Below are 16,264 nucleotides of genomic sequence, written 5' to 3' on the forward strand. Positions count from 1 at the left end.
GAAGTTGTTTTCCGAGATGTGCCACTCCGCTGTTAGCTTCACGAAAATGGCATCTCGCTCTCTGGCTCACAGCTGAAATGCATTGAAGGGGTTGAAGTTGCCTTATTTGCACAGTAGATACAAACTAAACGGGACACAGAAAGTAACGATGTGATAAACGTTAATTACTGCCAGTCAACCTCACTGGCACTGAAAATTAACTATTATAAGTGCGGAGTCTCATTCCTTCAGGTTTTAATTGTGGTTGGAGATTTTCGAATTATAAAATTTAAAAACATGTTTTACTTTTCCATTCTGTCTCTTTTTTTCTCTCTCTCTCTTAAGCCAATCTTTCTTTCCCTCTCTTTATTTCTTTTTCTGTGCCTGATTTGGCATTGAAGTGACCCACTTAAATTAACACTTCCTTCTCAGTCCTTGCACTGTTAACTTCACAACCCTGCAACCTGATTGGTTAAGGAGATACCCTGTTGCTTGTCCTGTTCACTCAGGTCCCAGGTGCCCAGTTTCCCCCTCGCTGTGACATTATCAGCTCGCACTTTCAGCAAATTGCCACGCAAAAAAATTAAAAAACCTAAATGAGCAAGGGCAAATCTAATTAACGGCAGACGCCATAATTTTCTGCACCAACTTGTCTTCTTCTCTTTGCATCTCACTCCCTCTTTCTCTCTGTCCCCTCCCTCTTCTTTCTCATTTCGAGTTGTCAAATGTGGGCTGGAATATTTAAAAATAGACCAGCCAACATTTGAATGGCTATTGCACAGGTTCCTGCCTTGATGTAGGACGTGGGAAGGACACAGATTTCTTTTTCTTTTTATTTGTTTACGGGATGTGTGTGTCACTGGCATGTCCAGCATTTATTGCCATCCTTAATTGCCCTCGAGAAGGTGGTGGTGAGCTGCCGCCTTGAACCACTGCAGTCCGTGTGGTGAAGATGCTCCCACAGTGCTGTTAGGCAGGGAGTTCCAGGATTTTGACCCAGCGACGATGAAGGAACAGCCGATATGTTTCCAAGTCAGGATGGTGTGTGACTTGGAGGGGAACTTGGAGGTGGTGGTGTTCTCATGCACCTGCTGCCCTTGTCCTCCTAGGTGGTAGAGGTCGTGGGTTTGGGAGGTGCTGTCAAAGAAGCCTTGGTGAGTTGCTGCAGTGCATCTTGTAGATGGCGCACACTGCAGCCATGGTACGCCAGTGGTGGAGGGAGTGAATGTTTATGGTGGTGGATGGGGTGCCAATCAAGCGGGCTGCTTTGTCCTGGATGGTGTTGAGCTTCTTGAGTGTTGTTGGAGCTGCACTCATCCAGGCAAGTGGAGAGTATTCCATCACACTCCTGACTTTTACCTTGTAGATGGTGGAAAGGCTTTGGGGAGTCAGGAGGTGAGGCACTCACCGCAGAATACCCAGCCTCTGACCTGCTCTTGCAGCCACAGTATTTATGAATTTATTGCCCCTCACACAGTTTGTCTAATATTGGCCTTATCAGTTAGGGGAGGACAACCCATTGAATAAAGGATGGATATGGGTCACACACTAGCTTAACCCCTCAGCTAGGGATTAGTACTTTGTGTAGGAAAAGAAGAGGTGAAAGGAAAAACAATTAAAAAAAAAAACTATTTTAAACTTCCACAGATATTCAGTTAATTCCTATTTTCACCATCATTTTATTCACTGATCAGCAATCCAAAGTAAGAAAGAAAGAACTTGCATTTCTACAGCACCTTTCATGACCTCAGGATGTCCCAAAGCGCTTTACAGCCAATGAAGTACTTTTGAAATGTAGTCACTGTTGTAATGTAGGAAACGCAGCAGTCAATTTGCACACAGCAAGCTCCCACAAACAGCAATGAAGTAACCCCCCAAATTATCTGCTTTTTAGTTGTTGGTTGATTAAATATAGGCCAAGGCTGATATTTGAGAGCTGGGCTGGCAATAGAGAAGTGGATTTTCTTTCATGTTGTGTGTCACGTCTGCCTTGTATTGCAGAATCACTTCTACTTGAAGCAGCTCCACAATGTGCTGTGGTTCCTGATGCGATGGAATATGCTCACACGTAGTTGTTTAAAAATTGCTATTTTTAATTATAGTGAGAACTAAGTGGTTAGTAGAACGAGCTACCACAAAGAGTAGTTGAGGCGAATTACATCGAATGTGCAGCACAGAAACAGGCCACCCTGGTATAGATGCATTTAATGGGAAGCTAGATAAGTACATGAGGGAGAAAGGAATATTGTGCTGATAGGGTGAGATGAAGTAGGGTGGGAGGAGGCTCGTGTGGAACATAATCACTGGGATAGACCAGTTGGGCCGAATGGTCTATTTCTGTGCTGTAAGTTCTATCTCATTTTGTTGCATGCCTCGTTTTCTGACTGCTAACATCGCTTGATGCCAGGGGAGGGTCACTGTAGTCCAGCAATGTAGAAACCTACAGCCACATAGTGTTGCAGCAAGCAGGAGCACCGCTGTCTCTGGAGATCAGCCTTGGAAACAAATCCCTGAGGTTCCCCCAGTAGCACTGGCGCTGCCTGCTTTATATATCACAGCACCATTAGCAGCAGCGTTCTAATATAAAAGAGTTATCAAACAGGCACAGCAGCTGTCTAAATGTTATTTGTCTCCTGTACAGAAACATAGAAACATAGAAGATAGGAGCAGGAGTAGGCCATTCGGCCCCTCGAGCCTGCTCCGCCATTCAATGAGATCATGGCTGATCATCCAAACTCAGTACCCTGTCCCTGCCTTCTCCCCATATCCCTTGATCCCTTTAGCCTTAAGAAATATATCTAACTCCTTCTTGAATATATTTAATGAATTGGCCTCAACTGCCTTCTGTGGTAGAGCATTCCACAGGTTCACTACTCTCTGGGTGAAGAAATTCCTCCTCATCTCTGTCCTAAATGGCTTACCCCTTATCCTTAGACTGTGACTCCTGGTTCTGGACTCCCCGACCACCGGGAACATCCTTCCTGCATCTAGTCTGTCTAGTCCTGTTAGAATTTTATAAGTTTCAATGAGATCCCCTCTCATTCTTCTAAAGTCCAGCGAGTATAAGCCCAATCGACCCAATCTCTCCTCATACGTCATTCCTGCCATCCCAGGTATCAGTCTGGTGAATCTTCGCTGCACTCCCTCCATGGCTAGAACATCCTTCCTCAGATAAGGCGACCAAAATGGCACACAATACTCAAGGTGTGGTCTCACCAAGGCCCTGTACAACTGCAGCAAAACATCTTTGTTCCTGTACTCGAATCCTCTCGCTACGAAGGCCAACATACCATTTGCCTTCTTAACCGCCTGCTGCACCTGCATGCTTACCTTCAGCGACTGGTGCACAAGGACACCCAGGTCTCGTTGCACTTCCACTTCTCCCAATCTATTGCCGTTCAGATAATAATCTGCCTTCCTGTTTTTGCCACCAAAGTGGATAACCTCGCATTTATCCACATTATACTGCATCTGCGATGCATCTGCCCAATCACCCAATCTGTCCAAATCATACTGGAGTTTCTCAGCATCATCCTCACAGCACACACGCCCACCCAGCTTTGTGTCGTCTGCAAACTTGGAGATATTACATCTAGTTCCCTCGTCTAGATCATTAATATATATTGTGAATAGCTGGGGTCCAAGGACCGATCCCTGCGGTACCCCACTAGTCACTGCCTGCCACTCGGAAAAAAGACCCGTTTATTCCAACTCTTTGCTCCCTGTCTGTCAACCAGTTCTCTATCCAAGTCAGTACCTTGCCCCCAATCCCATGTACCTTAACTTTACATGCTAATCTCTTATGCGGGACCTTATCGAAAGCCTTCTGAAAGTCCAAATACACCACATCCACTGGTTCTCCCTTATCTATTCTACAAGTTACATCCTCAAAAAATTCCAGTAGATTAGTCAAGCACGATTTACCTTTTGTAAATCCATGTTGACTTTGTCCGATCCTGTCACTGTTTTCCAAGTGCTCTGCTATTACATCTTTTATAATGGACTCTAGCATTTTCCCCACTACCGATGTCAGGCTTACCGATCTATAATTCCCCTTTTCTCTCTACCACCTTTTTTGAATAGTGGGGTAACATTAGCTACCCTCCAATCCATGGGAACTGTTCCAGAGTCTATAGAATTTTGGAAGATGACCAGCAATGCATCTACTATTTCTAGGGCCACTTCCTTAACTACCCTAGGATGTAGATTATCAGGCCCTGGGGATTTATCGGCCTTCAATCCCGTCAATTTCCCTAACACCATTTCCCTACAAATACTGATTTTATTCAATTCCTCCCTCTCATTAGACCCTATGTTCCCCAGCATCTCTGGGAGGTTACTTGTGTCCTCCTTTGTGAAGACAGAACCAAAGTATGTATTTAATTGGTCAGCCATTTCTTTGTTCCCCATTATAAATTCCCCTGATTCTGACTGCAAGGGACCTACACTTGACTTCACCAATCTTTTTCTCTTCACATATCTATCAAAGCTTTTACAGTCAGTTTTAATGCTCCCTGAAAGCTTACTCTCATACTCTATTTTCCCCCTCTTAATTAATCCCTTTGTCCTCCTTTGCTGAATCATAAACTGCTCCCAATCCTCAGGTTTGCTGTTTTTTCTGGCCAATTTATATGTCCTCTCCTTGGATCTTATGCTATCCCTAATTTCCCTTGTTAGCCACGGTTGAGTCACCTTTTTTGTTTTATTTTTATGCCAAACAGGGATGAACAAATTCTGTAGTTCATCCATACGATCTTTAAATATTTGCCATTGCCTATCCACCGTCAACCCTTTAAGTAACGTTCCCCAATCCATCCTACCCAACTCGCGCCTCATACCATCGTAGTTTCCTTTATTTAAATTCAGGACCCTAGTCTCTGAGTCAAATACTTCACTCTCCATCTTAATGAAGAATTCTATCATATTATGATCGCTCCGCCCCAAGGGGCCTCATACAACATGATTGCTAATTAATCCTTTCTCATTACATAGTACCCAGTCTAAGATGGCCTGATCTCTAGTTGGTTCCTCGACATATTGGTCCAGGAAACCATCCCGTATACACTCCAGGAATTCCTCCTCCACAGTATTATTACTAATTTGGTTAGCCCAATCTATATGTAGATTAAAGTCACCCATGATAACTGCTGCGCCCTTATTGCATGCATTTCTAATTTCCCGTTTAATGCCATCCCCAACCTCAGCATTTCTGTTTGGGGGTCTGTATACAACTCCCACTAATGTTTTCTGCCCCTTGGTATTTCTGAGCTCTACCCAAACAGATTCCACATCATCAGAGCTAATATCCGTCCTTACTATTGTGTTAATCTCCTCTTTAACCAGCAATGCTACCCCACCTCCTTTTCCTTTTTGCCTGTCTTTCCTGAATATTGAATGCCCCTGGATGTTGAGTTCCCAGCCTTGGTCACCGTGGAGCCATGTTTCCATAATTCCAATCATATCATATCCGTTTACATCTATTTGCGCAGCTAATTCATCCACCTTATTACGAATGCTCCTCGCATTAAGACACAAAGCCTTCAGGCTTGTTTTTTTAACACTCTTAGACCTTTTAGAATTATTATTTACTGTGGCCATGTTTGATTTAAACCCTTGATTTCTCTGACTGCCACTTATGTTTTTCTCCTTCCTGTCTTTTGCTTCTATCCTTGTTTCCCTTTCCTCTGTCTCCCTGCACAGGTTCTCAACCCCCTGCCATTTTAGTTTAAACCCTCCCCAACAGCACTAGCAAACACTCCCCCTAGGACATCAGTTCCGGTCCTGCCCAGGTGCAAACCGTCCAGTTTGTACTTGTCCCACCTCCCCCAGAACCGTTTCCAATGTCCCAGGAATTTGAATCCCTCTCCCTTGCACCATTCCTCTAGCCACGTATTCATCTGAAATATCCTTCTATTTCTGCTCTGACTAGGACGTGGCACTGGTAGCAATCCTGAGATTACCAACTTTGAGGTCCTATTTTTTAATTTACCTCCTAACTCCCTATATTCAGCTTTTAGGACCTCATCCCGGTTTTTACCTATATCGTTGGTACCTATATGCACCACGACAACTGGCTGTTCACCCTGCCCCTCCAGAATGCTGTCTAAGTTACAAAAGCAATACATTATGGATGCTGGAAATCTAAAGTAAAAACAGAAAATGCTGGAATCACGCTGCAGGTCAGGCAGCATCTGTGGAGAGAGAAACAGAGTTAGCGGCTCAGGTCGATGACCTTTCGTCAGAGCTAGAATCATAGAATAGAATGGTTACAGCACAGAAGGAGGCCATTCAGCTCATCGTGCCCGTGTCGGCTCTCTTGCAAGATCACTTTTGCTAGTCCCACTCTCCCGCCCTTTCCCCGTAGCCCTGCAAATCTTTTTCCTTCAGGTACTTATCCAATTCCCTTTTGAAAGCCACGATTGAGTCTGCCTTCACCACCCTTTCAGGCAGTGCATTCCAGATCATAACCACTCGCTGCATAAAAAAGCTTTTCTTCATGTCGCCTTTGGTTCTTTTGCCAATCACCTTAAATCTGTGTCCTGATTCTCAACCCTTCTGCCACTGGGAACAGTTCCTCTCTATCTACTCTGTCTAAGACCCCTCATGATTTTGAACACCTCTATTAAATCTCCTCTCAACCTTCTCTGCTCTAAGGAGAACAACCCTAGCTTCTCTAGTCTATCCACGTAACTGAAGTCCCTCATCCCTAGAATCATTCTCATAAATCTTTTCTGCACCCTCTCTAAGGCCTTCACATCCTTCCTAAAGTGCAGTGCCCAGAATTGGACACAATACTCCAGTTGAGGCTGAACCAGTGTTTTACAAAGGTTCATCATAACTTCCTTGCTTTTGTACCCTATGCCTCGAGTTATGAAGCCAAGTATCAAGTGTGCTTTTTTAACCACTTTCTCAACATGCCCTGCCACCTTCAATGATTTGTGCACATATACCCCCAGGTCTCTCTGTTCATGCACCCCTTTTAGGTTTGTACCCATTAGTTTATATTGCCTCTCCTCATTCTTTCTACCAAATGTATCATTTTGCACTTTTCTGTGTTAAATTTCATCTGCCACGTGTCCGCCCATTTCACCAGCCTATCTCTGTCTTCTTGAAGTCCATCACTATCCTCCTCACTGTTCACTATACTTCCAAGTTTTGTGTCATCTGCAAATTTTGAAATTGTGCCCTGATCACCCAAGTCCAAGTCATTAATATATATCAAGAAAAGCAGTGGTCCTAGTAGTGACCCCTGGGGAATACCACAGTATACCTTCCTCCAGTCTGAAAAACAACCGTTCACCATTACTCTCTGTTTCCTGTCACTTAGCCAATTCCGTATCCATGCTGCCACTGTCCCTTTTATTCCATGGGCTTCAACATTGCTGGCAAGCCTATTATGTGGCACTTTATCAAACGCCTTTTGGAAGTCCATGTACACCACGTCAACCGCATTGCCCTCATCAACCCTCTGTTACCTTATCAAAAAACTCGATCAAGTTAGTTAAACCCGATTTGCCTTTAACAAATGCATGCTGACCTTCCTTAATTAATCCATACTTGTCCAAGTATCTGTTAATTTTGTCCCGGATTATTGTTTCTAAAAGCTTCCCGACTACCAAGGTTAAAGTGACTGGCCTGTAGTTGCTGGGTTTATCCTTACACCCTTTTTGAACAAGGGTGTAACATTTGCAATTCTCCAGTCCTGTGGCACCACCCCCGTATCTAAGGAGGATTGAAAGATTATGGCCAGTACCTCCGTGATTTCCTCTTTAACTTCCCTCAGCATCCTAGGATGCATTCCATCCGGTCCTGGTGACTTATCAACTTTAAGTACAAACAGCCTTTCTAGTACCTCCTCTTTATCAATTTTTATCTCACCCAGTATCTCCACTACCTCCTTCTTCACTATGACTTTGGCAGCATCGTCTTCCTTGGTGAAGACAAATGCAAAGTAATCATTTACTACCTCAGCCATGCCCTCTGCCTCCATGCGTAGGTCTCCTTTTTGGTACCTAATCGGCCCCACTGCTTCTCTCACTACCCATTTACTATTTATATGCCTATAGAAGACTTTTGGATTCCCTTTTATGTTAACTGCCAATCTATTCTCATATTCTCTCTTTGCCCCTCTTATTTTCTTTTTTGCTTTCCCTCTGAACTTTCTATATTCAGCCTGGAAAGTGTTGCAGATGCAACAGGCTTTAAGCAAGTACAGAGGCAGGGAAAGGGGGGAGGGGGAGGAAAGAACAAAAGGGAAGGTCTGTGATAGGGTGGAAGGCAGGAGTGATTAAATGGTACAAGGCAAAAGGGGCTGGTAATTGAACAAGTAAAGAAACAAAAGATGGGTCTAGAGGAGGTGTAAATGGGAAGAGCAGAATCATCAACAGTTGCTGTCCGAAAAAATGGGGGCAGGGGTTACGATCTGAAATTGTTGAACTCAATGTTGAGTCTAGAGGGCTGTAAAGTGCCTAATCGAAAGATGAGGTGCTGTTCCTCGAGCTTGTATGTTATATGATAGCAAAATACTGTGGATGCTGGAAATCCAAAATAACAACAGAAAACGCTGGAAAAACTCAGCAGGCCAGGCAACATCCGTGGAGAGAGAAACAGAGTTAACGTTTCAGGTTGAAGACCCTTCATCAGAACTGAGAAAAAAGCAGGAAATGAAACGGATGGAAAAGCAAGTTTGGGGGCTGGGAAATGGGGGAGGGGATGAAAGAACAAAAGGGAAGGTCTGAGAGGTGAAGAGACATTAAGAGATATTCAAGGCGAGACGAGATGGTAATAGGGCAGGTAAAGAGACAAAAGATGGCTCTAGATGAAGTGTGAAATGCGCTGGCAGAATGAGAGACAGCTGCCATGTGGGAGAGAGAAAAAGGAAAAGGCACAAACCAAAAGTGTGGATAAAAAATATATAAAAATATGATGGGGGCCGAGGTTATGATCTGAAATTGTTGAACTCGATATCGAGTCCGGAAGGCTGTAAAGTGCCTAATCGAAAGATGAGGTGCTGTTCCTCGAGCTTACGCTGAGCTTCCATGGAACAATGCAAGAGGCCGTGGACGGTGAGGTCTGAGTGGGAATGGAGCGGTGAATTGAAATGACAGGCGACCGGAAGCTCAGGGTCACCCTTACGGACTGAACGGAGGTGTGCCGCAAAGCGGTCACCCAATCTGCGTTTGGTCTCCCCAATGTAGAGGAGACCACATCGTGAGCAGCGAATACAGTACACTAGATTGCAAGAAGTACAAGTAAATCGCTGTTTCACCTGGAAGGGGTGCTTGGGGCTCTGGACAATGGGAAGGGGGAGGTATGAGGGCAGGTGTAGCATCTCCTGCACTTGCACGGGAAGGTGCTGAGCGAAGGGGAAGGGGTGCTGGGGGTGATAGAGGAGTGGACTAGGGTGTCGCGGAGGGAGCGGTTCCTACGGAATGCTGAAAGGGGAGGGGAGGGGAAGATGCGTTTGGTGGTGGGATCACGTTGGAGGTGGCGGAAATGGCGGAGGATGATCCATTGAATATGGAGGCTGGTGGGGTGAAAGGTGAGGACAAGGGGAACCCTATCGTGGTTCCGGGAGGGAGGGGCAGGGGTGAGGGCAGAAGTGCGGGAGATAGAACGGACATGGTCGAGGGCCGTGTCAACCACGGTGGAGGGGAATCCTCGGTTGAGGAAAAAGGAAGACATGTCGGAAGCACTGGTGTGGAAGTTGGCATCGTTGGAGCAGATGCGGCGGAGACGGAGAAACTGGGAGAATGGAATAGAGTCCTCACAGGAGGCGGGGTGGGAGGAAGTGTAGTCCAGGTAGCTGTGGGAGTGAAATAAAGAATAGATTTGCCTTTCTAATCTAGGCTTTATTAACTTAAAAATCCTGTAGCACATCTTCAACACCCAGTCCCAACTAAAGGCTGGAAAGAACTGAATTTAAGATGGCCACCACAAATCACATGACATCAACTACCAATGAGATTACAACATATATCCCAAGGCAGGAAACAAACAACCAATCACAATACTTCTTACTAAACATAAAGAATAATCACCACAGGGAGTCAGTGGGCTTGTAGTGAACGTTGGTCAATAACCTATCCCCAGAGATGGAGACGGAGAAGTCGAGGAAGGGAAGGGAAGAGTCGGAGATGGACCATGTGAAGGTGAGGGAAGGGTGGAAATTGGAGGCAAAGTGAATGAAATTGTCTAGTTCAGGGCGAGAGCAGGAAATGGCACCGATACAGTCATCAATGTATCGGAATAAAAGGTGAGGGAGGGGACCCGAGTAGGACTGGAACATAGCTATGTCTGCCTTTTCATGAGATATGTGGAACACTCTTTGTTCCAGACCTACAGACCTTCCGGACTCAATATCGAGTTCAAAAATTTCAGATCATAACCTCGGCCCCTATTATATTTTTACATATTTTTTATCCATACTTTTGGTTTGTGCCTTTTCCTTTTCTTTTCTCTCCCACACGGCAGCTGTCTCTCACTCTGCCAGCGTATTTCACACTTCATCTAGAGCCATCCTTTGTCTCTTTACTTGTCCTATTACCATCTCGTCTCACCTTGAATACCTCTTAATGTCTCTTCATCTCTCACTGACCTTCCCTTTTGTTCTTTCATCCCCTCCCCCATTTCCCAGCCCCCAAACTTGCTTTTCCATCCGTTTCATTTCCTGCTTTTTTCCAGTTCTGCCAAAGGGTTTCGACCTGAAACGTTAACTCTGTTTCTCTCTCCACGGATGTTGCCTGGCCTGCTGAGTTTTTCCAGCCTTGTATATATGTTATATGTTTGATGTGCACATTATACCATAAGCTGCAGCTCTTACTGTATCTTATGTAATGCAAAAAAAGTCACCGGTACATCGAAAACCTGAACCTCCACTAGTCTCGACTGGCCAAGCACAAGCCATGCAAATCACTGATTGCAGAAATTACTTTGTTTTTTTTTTAATCTCTTTTTTTCGTCATTTTTAATTTTTATTTGCTTTTAGAATGTGGTTTTAAATAAACCGTTGAGCTCTGGCTGAGAATTTCCACTCATAGTTGTGATGTCCAGAACCCGTTACAGCATGTGGGAATTACATAAAAACATAAGAATTAGGAGCAGGAGTCGGCCATTTGGCCCCTCGAGCCTGCTCCGCCATTCAATAAGATCATGGCTGATCTTCTACCTCATCTCCACTTTCCTGAACTATCCCTTGATTAACTTAGTGCCCAAAAATCTATCGCTCTCAGTCTTGAATATAATCAGCGACTGAGCATTCACAGTCCCCTGGGGTAAGGAATTCCAAAGATTCGCAACCCTTCGAGTGAAGAAATTTCTTCTCATCTCAGTCCTAAATGGCCGACCCCTTATCCTGAGACTGTGACCCTTAGTTCTAGACTCCCCCAGCCAGGGGAAACATCCTCCCAGCATCTACCCTGTCATGCCCCTTAAGAATTTTATACATGAGATACAATGGGATCACCTCTCATTCTTCCTAATCTACTTAATCTCTCCTCATCGGACAATCCCCCCATTTATTTTTCTACATAAAGAGACAACAACGTTGGTACAATTAATGGTGTATAAGCATTGCCTGTTTCATACTTCCCTCAGGAGCCCTACCCCAACCACTGTAAGCTGTGACCGTCGCTCCTAGTCCTTACACTCAACAGTGCTTTTGGCAGTGGGCCCCACCAGCAAATTTAGTTCTCGTCACCTCTTTCACTCATGCGGATGTTGTTTTAAGACAGTTTTAATGTTCGGAACAGGTTGCAGCCAATGTCCCCCCCTTAAGGTGCGCGGCCGCATCAATTGGGAGGTCCCGCACAGGCCGCTCACAAGCTGTTGGTGCTGGAAGATACCGTGCATGCACGGCCACGCAGCGAATTTAAAGGGAACCGCGCACAAAAAAAAATGAGAGGGAACATTAGTTGCAGCATGTGGGAGCTGTTTTAAGACACGAGGGGCGATATTTTCTGAAACTACATACCTCTGGCGGAGCTTTACATAATGTTCTTCTGTAACTCCAAGAGGGCAGGTGACTTATTGCAAAACCACACGCCCGAAATTTTCCATCCACTGAAGTCAATAGATTGAAAGTCATGGCCAGATCGCTCTTAATTTTCCGATAAGCCACCCATTACATGCAGTGACGTAGCACCTCTGAAATATTCTCTCGTAGTTGAAGTGACTCAATCACTGAAACCACCATGGGTTAGCCTCGAAATTACATTGTGTGATATTATTGAGAGAACACTTTACACATTCCCATCAAATTCTTTTGTCTGCTTTACTAACACCATTAATCTATCTAAATAATCATGTTAGCACCTCTATTAAAACAGAGGACAGTGTACGTTGCTGCAAATGCATTTAGCATTCATACGATAATATCACAGAGTAATTTCCCTTATCTCTGGTAACAATGAATTAATTCAGGCTTTGTGACTACTCCCAACCCAGTAGTTTGGTTGAGTAATGCACTTGAGCCTCAATTAATATTTAGCTAAAATAGATTAGCGATAATTTGGGTTGGGTTCATGTGCTGGACCTGTGCATTTACTGCTTGGCTGAGTATCCTTTCATGCTGTAGCCACATGCTAGTTATGGCATTATCTATATTGTAGAAAGGACTGATTTTCTAGACAAGAGCTCAACATCTAAAGAATAGAAGAGTGATTTGCTGAACTGGCGACTGTGCTCTTGAACTGTACATTTATAATCATGATGCATTACTGTCTTTTTGTGTGCAGTTTATTTTGTTAAAAGACTCCTAAATCATCCAGTTCATTGTAAGTATAATACAAAGAAACGGAGTAAGATGACAGGCTGACTGTTGCAACACTAAATGGAATCTCAGTGGGGTGTTCAATTTCAATTTCAATTTCCAGTTGGCTTCCTCTAAAGCATTTGCTCCATCAACCTCGGAATGGGTGGGTGAATGGCAAATGAAATTCAATACAGCGAAGTGTGAGATGGTTCATTGTGGTAGGAGGAATAAGGAGGCCACTTATTCCTCGGAAGGTAAGATACTAAATGAAGAAGAGCAGCAGAGAGATTTGGGAATACAGATACATAAAGATCGCCAGAAGTAAAAACGCAAATTCTAAGGCCATAAAGAGTGCAAACAGAATACTGGGGTTTGTTTTTAGAGGTGTCGAATACCAAAGCAGGGAACTAATGTTCGGTTTACGTGGAACCTTGGTCAGACCACACTTGGAGTACTGTGTGCAGTTCTGGTCTCCATACTACAAAAAGGATATTGAAGCACTGAAGAAAGTGCAGAAAAGATCTACAAAAGTGTTACCAGAATTGAGTGAGGTTGAGAAGGCTGAAAAAAGACTAAGAGGAGACCTAATAGAGGTCTTTAAGATTATGAAGAGGTTCGATAGGGTGGACATGGAAAAACTATTTCCACTTGAGGGTGAATCCAGAACAAGGGGGTGCATAAATATATGATAACCACTAATAGATCATTATAAAGAATTTAGGAGTGCATTTTTTACACAGAGAGTGGTGAGAATGTGGAACTCGCTGCCACATGGAGTGGTTGAAGAAGATAGCATTGACTTATTGAAGGGGAGGCTTTATTCATAACATGCGGAAAAAATGAATATAGAAACATAGAAGATAGGAGCAGGAGTAGGCCATTCGGCCCCTCGAGCCTGTTCCGCCATTTAATGAGATCATGGCTGATCATCCAAATTCAGTACCCTGTCCCTGCTTTCTTCCCATATCCCTTGATCCCTTTAGCCTTAAGAAATATATCTAACTCCTTCTTGAATATATTTAATAAGTTGGCCTCAACTGCCTTCTGTGGTAGAGAATTCCACAGGTTCACTACCCTCTGGGTGAAGAAATTCCTCCTCATCTCAGTCATAAATGGCTTACCCCTTAACCTTAGACTGTGACCCCTGATTCTGGACTCCCCGCCATCGGGAACATCCTTCCTGCATCTAGTCTGTCTAGTCCTGTTAGAATTTTATAAGTTTCAATGAGATCCCCTCTCATTCTTCTAAACTCTAGTGAATATAAGCCTAATCGACCCAATCTCTCCTCATACGTCATTCCTGCCATCCCAGGTATCAGTCTGGTGAATCTTCGCTGCACTCCCTCCATGGCAAGAACATCCTTCCTCAGATAAGGCAACCAAAACTGCACACAATACTCAAGGTGTGGTCTCACTAAGGCCCTGTACAACTGCAGCAAGACATCCTTGCTCCTGTACTTGAATCCTCTCACTATGAAGGCCAACATACCATTTGCCTTCTTAACTGCCTGCTGCACCTGCATGCTTACCTTCAGCGACTGGTGCACAAGGACACCCAGGTCTCGTTGCACTTCCCCTTTTCCCAATGTATTGCCATTCAGATAATAATCTGTCTTCCTGTTTTTGCCACCAAAGTGGATAACCTCACATTTATCCACATTATACTGCATCTGCCATGCATCTGCCCAATCACCCAACCTGTCCAAATCATACTGGAGTTTCTCTGCATCCTCCTCACAGCACATACACCCACCCAGCTTTGTGTCATCTGCAAACTTGCATAAAGTGGTTTGGGGGCAGGGTGGGAAGAGGTCATTTGAATGGGAGGAAGCTCATGTGGAGTACAAACACCACATAGTCCAGTTGGGCTAAATGGCCTGTTTCTGTGCTGTAGATTGTCTGTTGTTTGTTGAAGAAAGGTATCGCACGTTGCTAAAATACACCTCCTGGGTTGACCAAGGAGCTATTTTCGTACTGCTCATCAAGGGATGTCCCAGCCTGTCCTCTTAACAAGGGAATATGTGGATTGGGGGTAGGCAGTAGTTATAAAATGTACTTGAAGTAGTAGCAACAGTTTAATGCCAGCGATTTCCCCAATTTGGGAGTCATTAATCAGAGCAGAACTGCGAGAGGATAGATACTCTGAGTGATGCTAAGTGCTTCTGTAATAGGAAGGAAGAGAACTGTACATGGTCCCCAAGGACCTCTCTCAGACACTTGTTAGTGGCCAGTTAGAGCGTAGCATTAGAAAAGGCCTGGGAGCAGATCCCATGGTTGTACATCATACATATAAACATGTAATCAATAGGTGGAGAGGTAAATATTTTGAAGAGGTGGGAGAGGGATAGTGTGTATATATACGCCCAGTGGCGCAATGAAGAAGAGTTACTGCGGGCCTGGGCAGGGCAACTTTATGAAGCACATCTGTCTCTTTCACAAATTTTGTTCAGGAAAAGTTTAGGGTAGGTTTGTTGTTGATCTAACCCGGACACCTACTCTCCTGATAGTCAGAACGTCAGCATATGGTGGGAGGGGCTAGAGGAAGGGTAGCTGGGCATCTGCCTGGGAATGACATTTTATTGACTGTTATTTATTGATTACAAGCAGAGGATCATTCTCTCTCTCTCTCGCTCTCTGACTTTCTCTCTTTCCTTAGAGAGAATTCACTGGGGACATATTACTGCCTGCAGATGGTAATTTAGGATAATTAATGACTCTGCCATTCCTTTGGAATCCTGCTCTGTTCCCTGAAGGAAGGCCTGCACATGTGACTGTGTTTCGCTGCCTTCTGTTTTGAGTCCCTAATCGGCTAGAGTTAGTAATGTGGCACAGGCCTGTTGGCAGTGCCCAATCTCGCTTCACTGCAATGGTTTCTTCCACAGTTTGGAGACTAGTGCCACTGACTCAGAGACTGACTCTGGAGAGCTTCAGTCTGTGCCTAACCTGACTCCAATGCAGTTTCAAAGCACATTGATGCTCCAGTCAGCAGAGTGTTTTGACTCCAGTGTGAATTTGGATTTCAGATTTCTGACAGTCTAACAATAATGTGTTTTTTTCTACTCTGAAGTTGAAGTCATTGCTCGACCACATCAGAACAGAAAGGTATTGTGCATTAGGAGTAGTGACATCCAAATAGTCAGACCTGTCCCCAGGAAGTGTATCCAACAACTATACCAAAGGTCACAACTCAGGATTGAACTGTACTGTTCCTTGGGGCCCATCACAAGTTCTCATCTGCTCAAGCTACTCTCTGGTTTTCCCAACAATTGGTACAATCACTTCATCAATATGGGCCCTATTGAATCTGATTTAAATTGATTGGGAATGTGGTTTGAGCTTTTGGATTTGAAGTCTGTGGCACGGTGGCATAGTGGTTAGCACTGTTGCCTCACAGCGCCAGGGACCCGGGTTCAAATCTGGCCTCGGGTGACTGTCTGTGTGGAGTTTGCACATTCTCCCCGTGTTTGCGTGGGTGTGCTCCAGTTTCCTCCCACAGTCCAAAGATGTGTGGGTTAGGTTGATTGGCCATGATAA

The 16,264-nt window shown here is 44.5% G+C and overlaps 1 protein-coding gene across 2 annotated transcripts in view; it reads left to right on the forward strand.

Annotated features, from left to right (window-relative positions):
- The window catches only part of slc26a6.2 (solute carrier family 26 member 6, tandem duplicate 2), a 208,508-nt gene that overhangs the window by 42,869 nt on the left and 149,375 nt on the right, over positions 1-16,264 (forward strand). The window lies entirely within an intron of this gene.

Source organism: Somniosus microcephalus, chromosome 11 (assembly GCF_052327205.1).
Source record: "Somniosus microcephalus isolate GS21.2 chromosome 11, FLI_Smic_1.0, whole genome shotgun sequence".
NCBI classification, from domain to species: domain Eukaryota; kingdom Metazoa; phylum Chordata; class Chondrichthyes; order Squaliformes; family Somniosidae; genus Somniosus; species Somniosus microcephalus.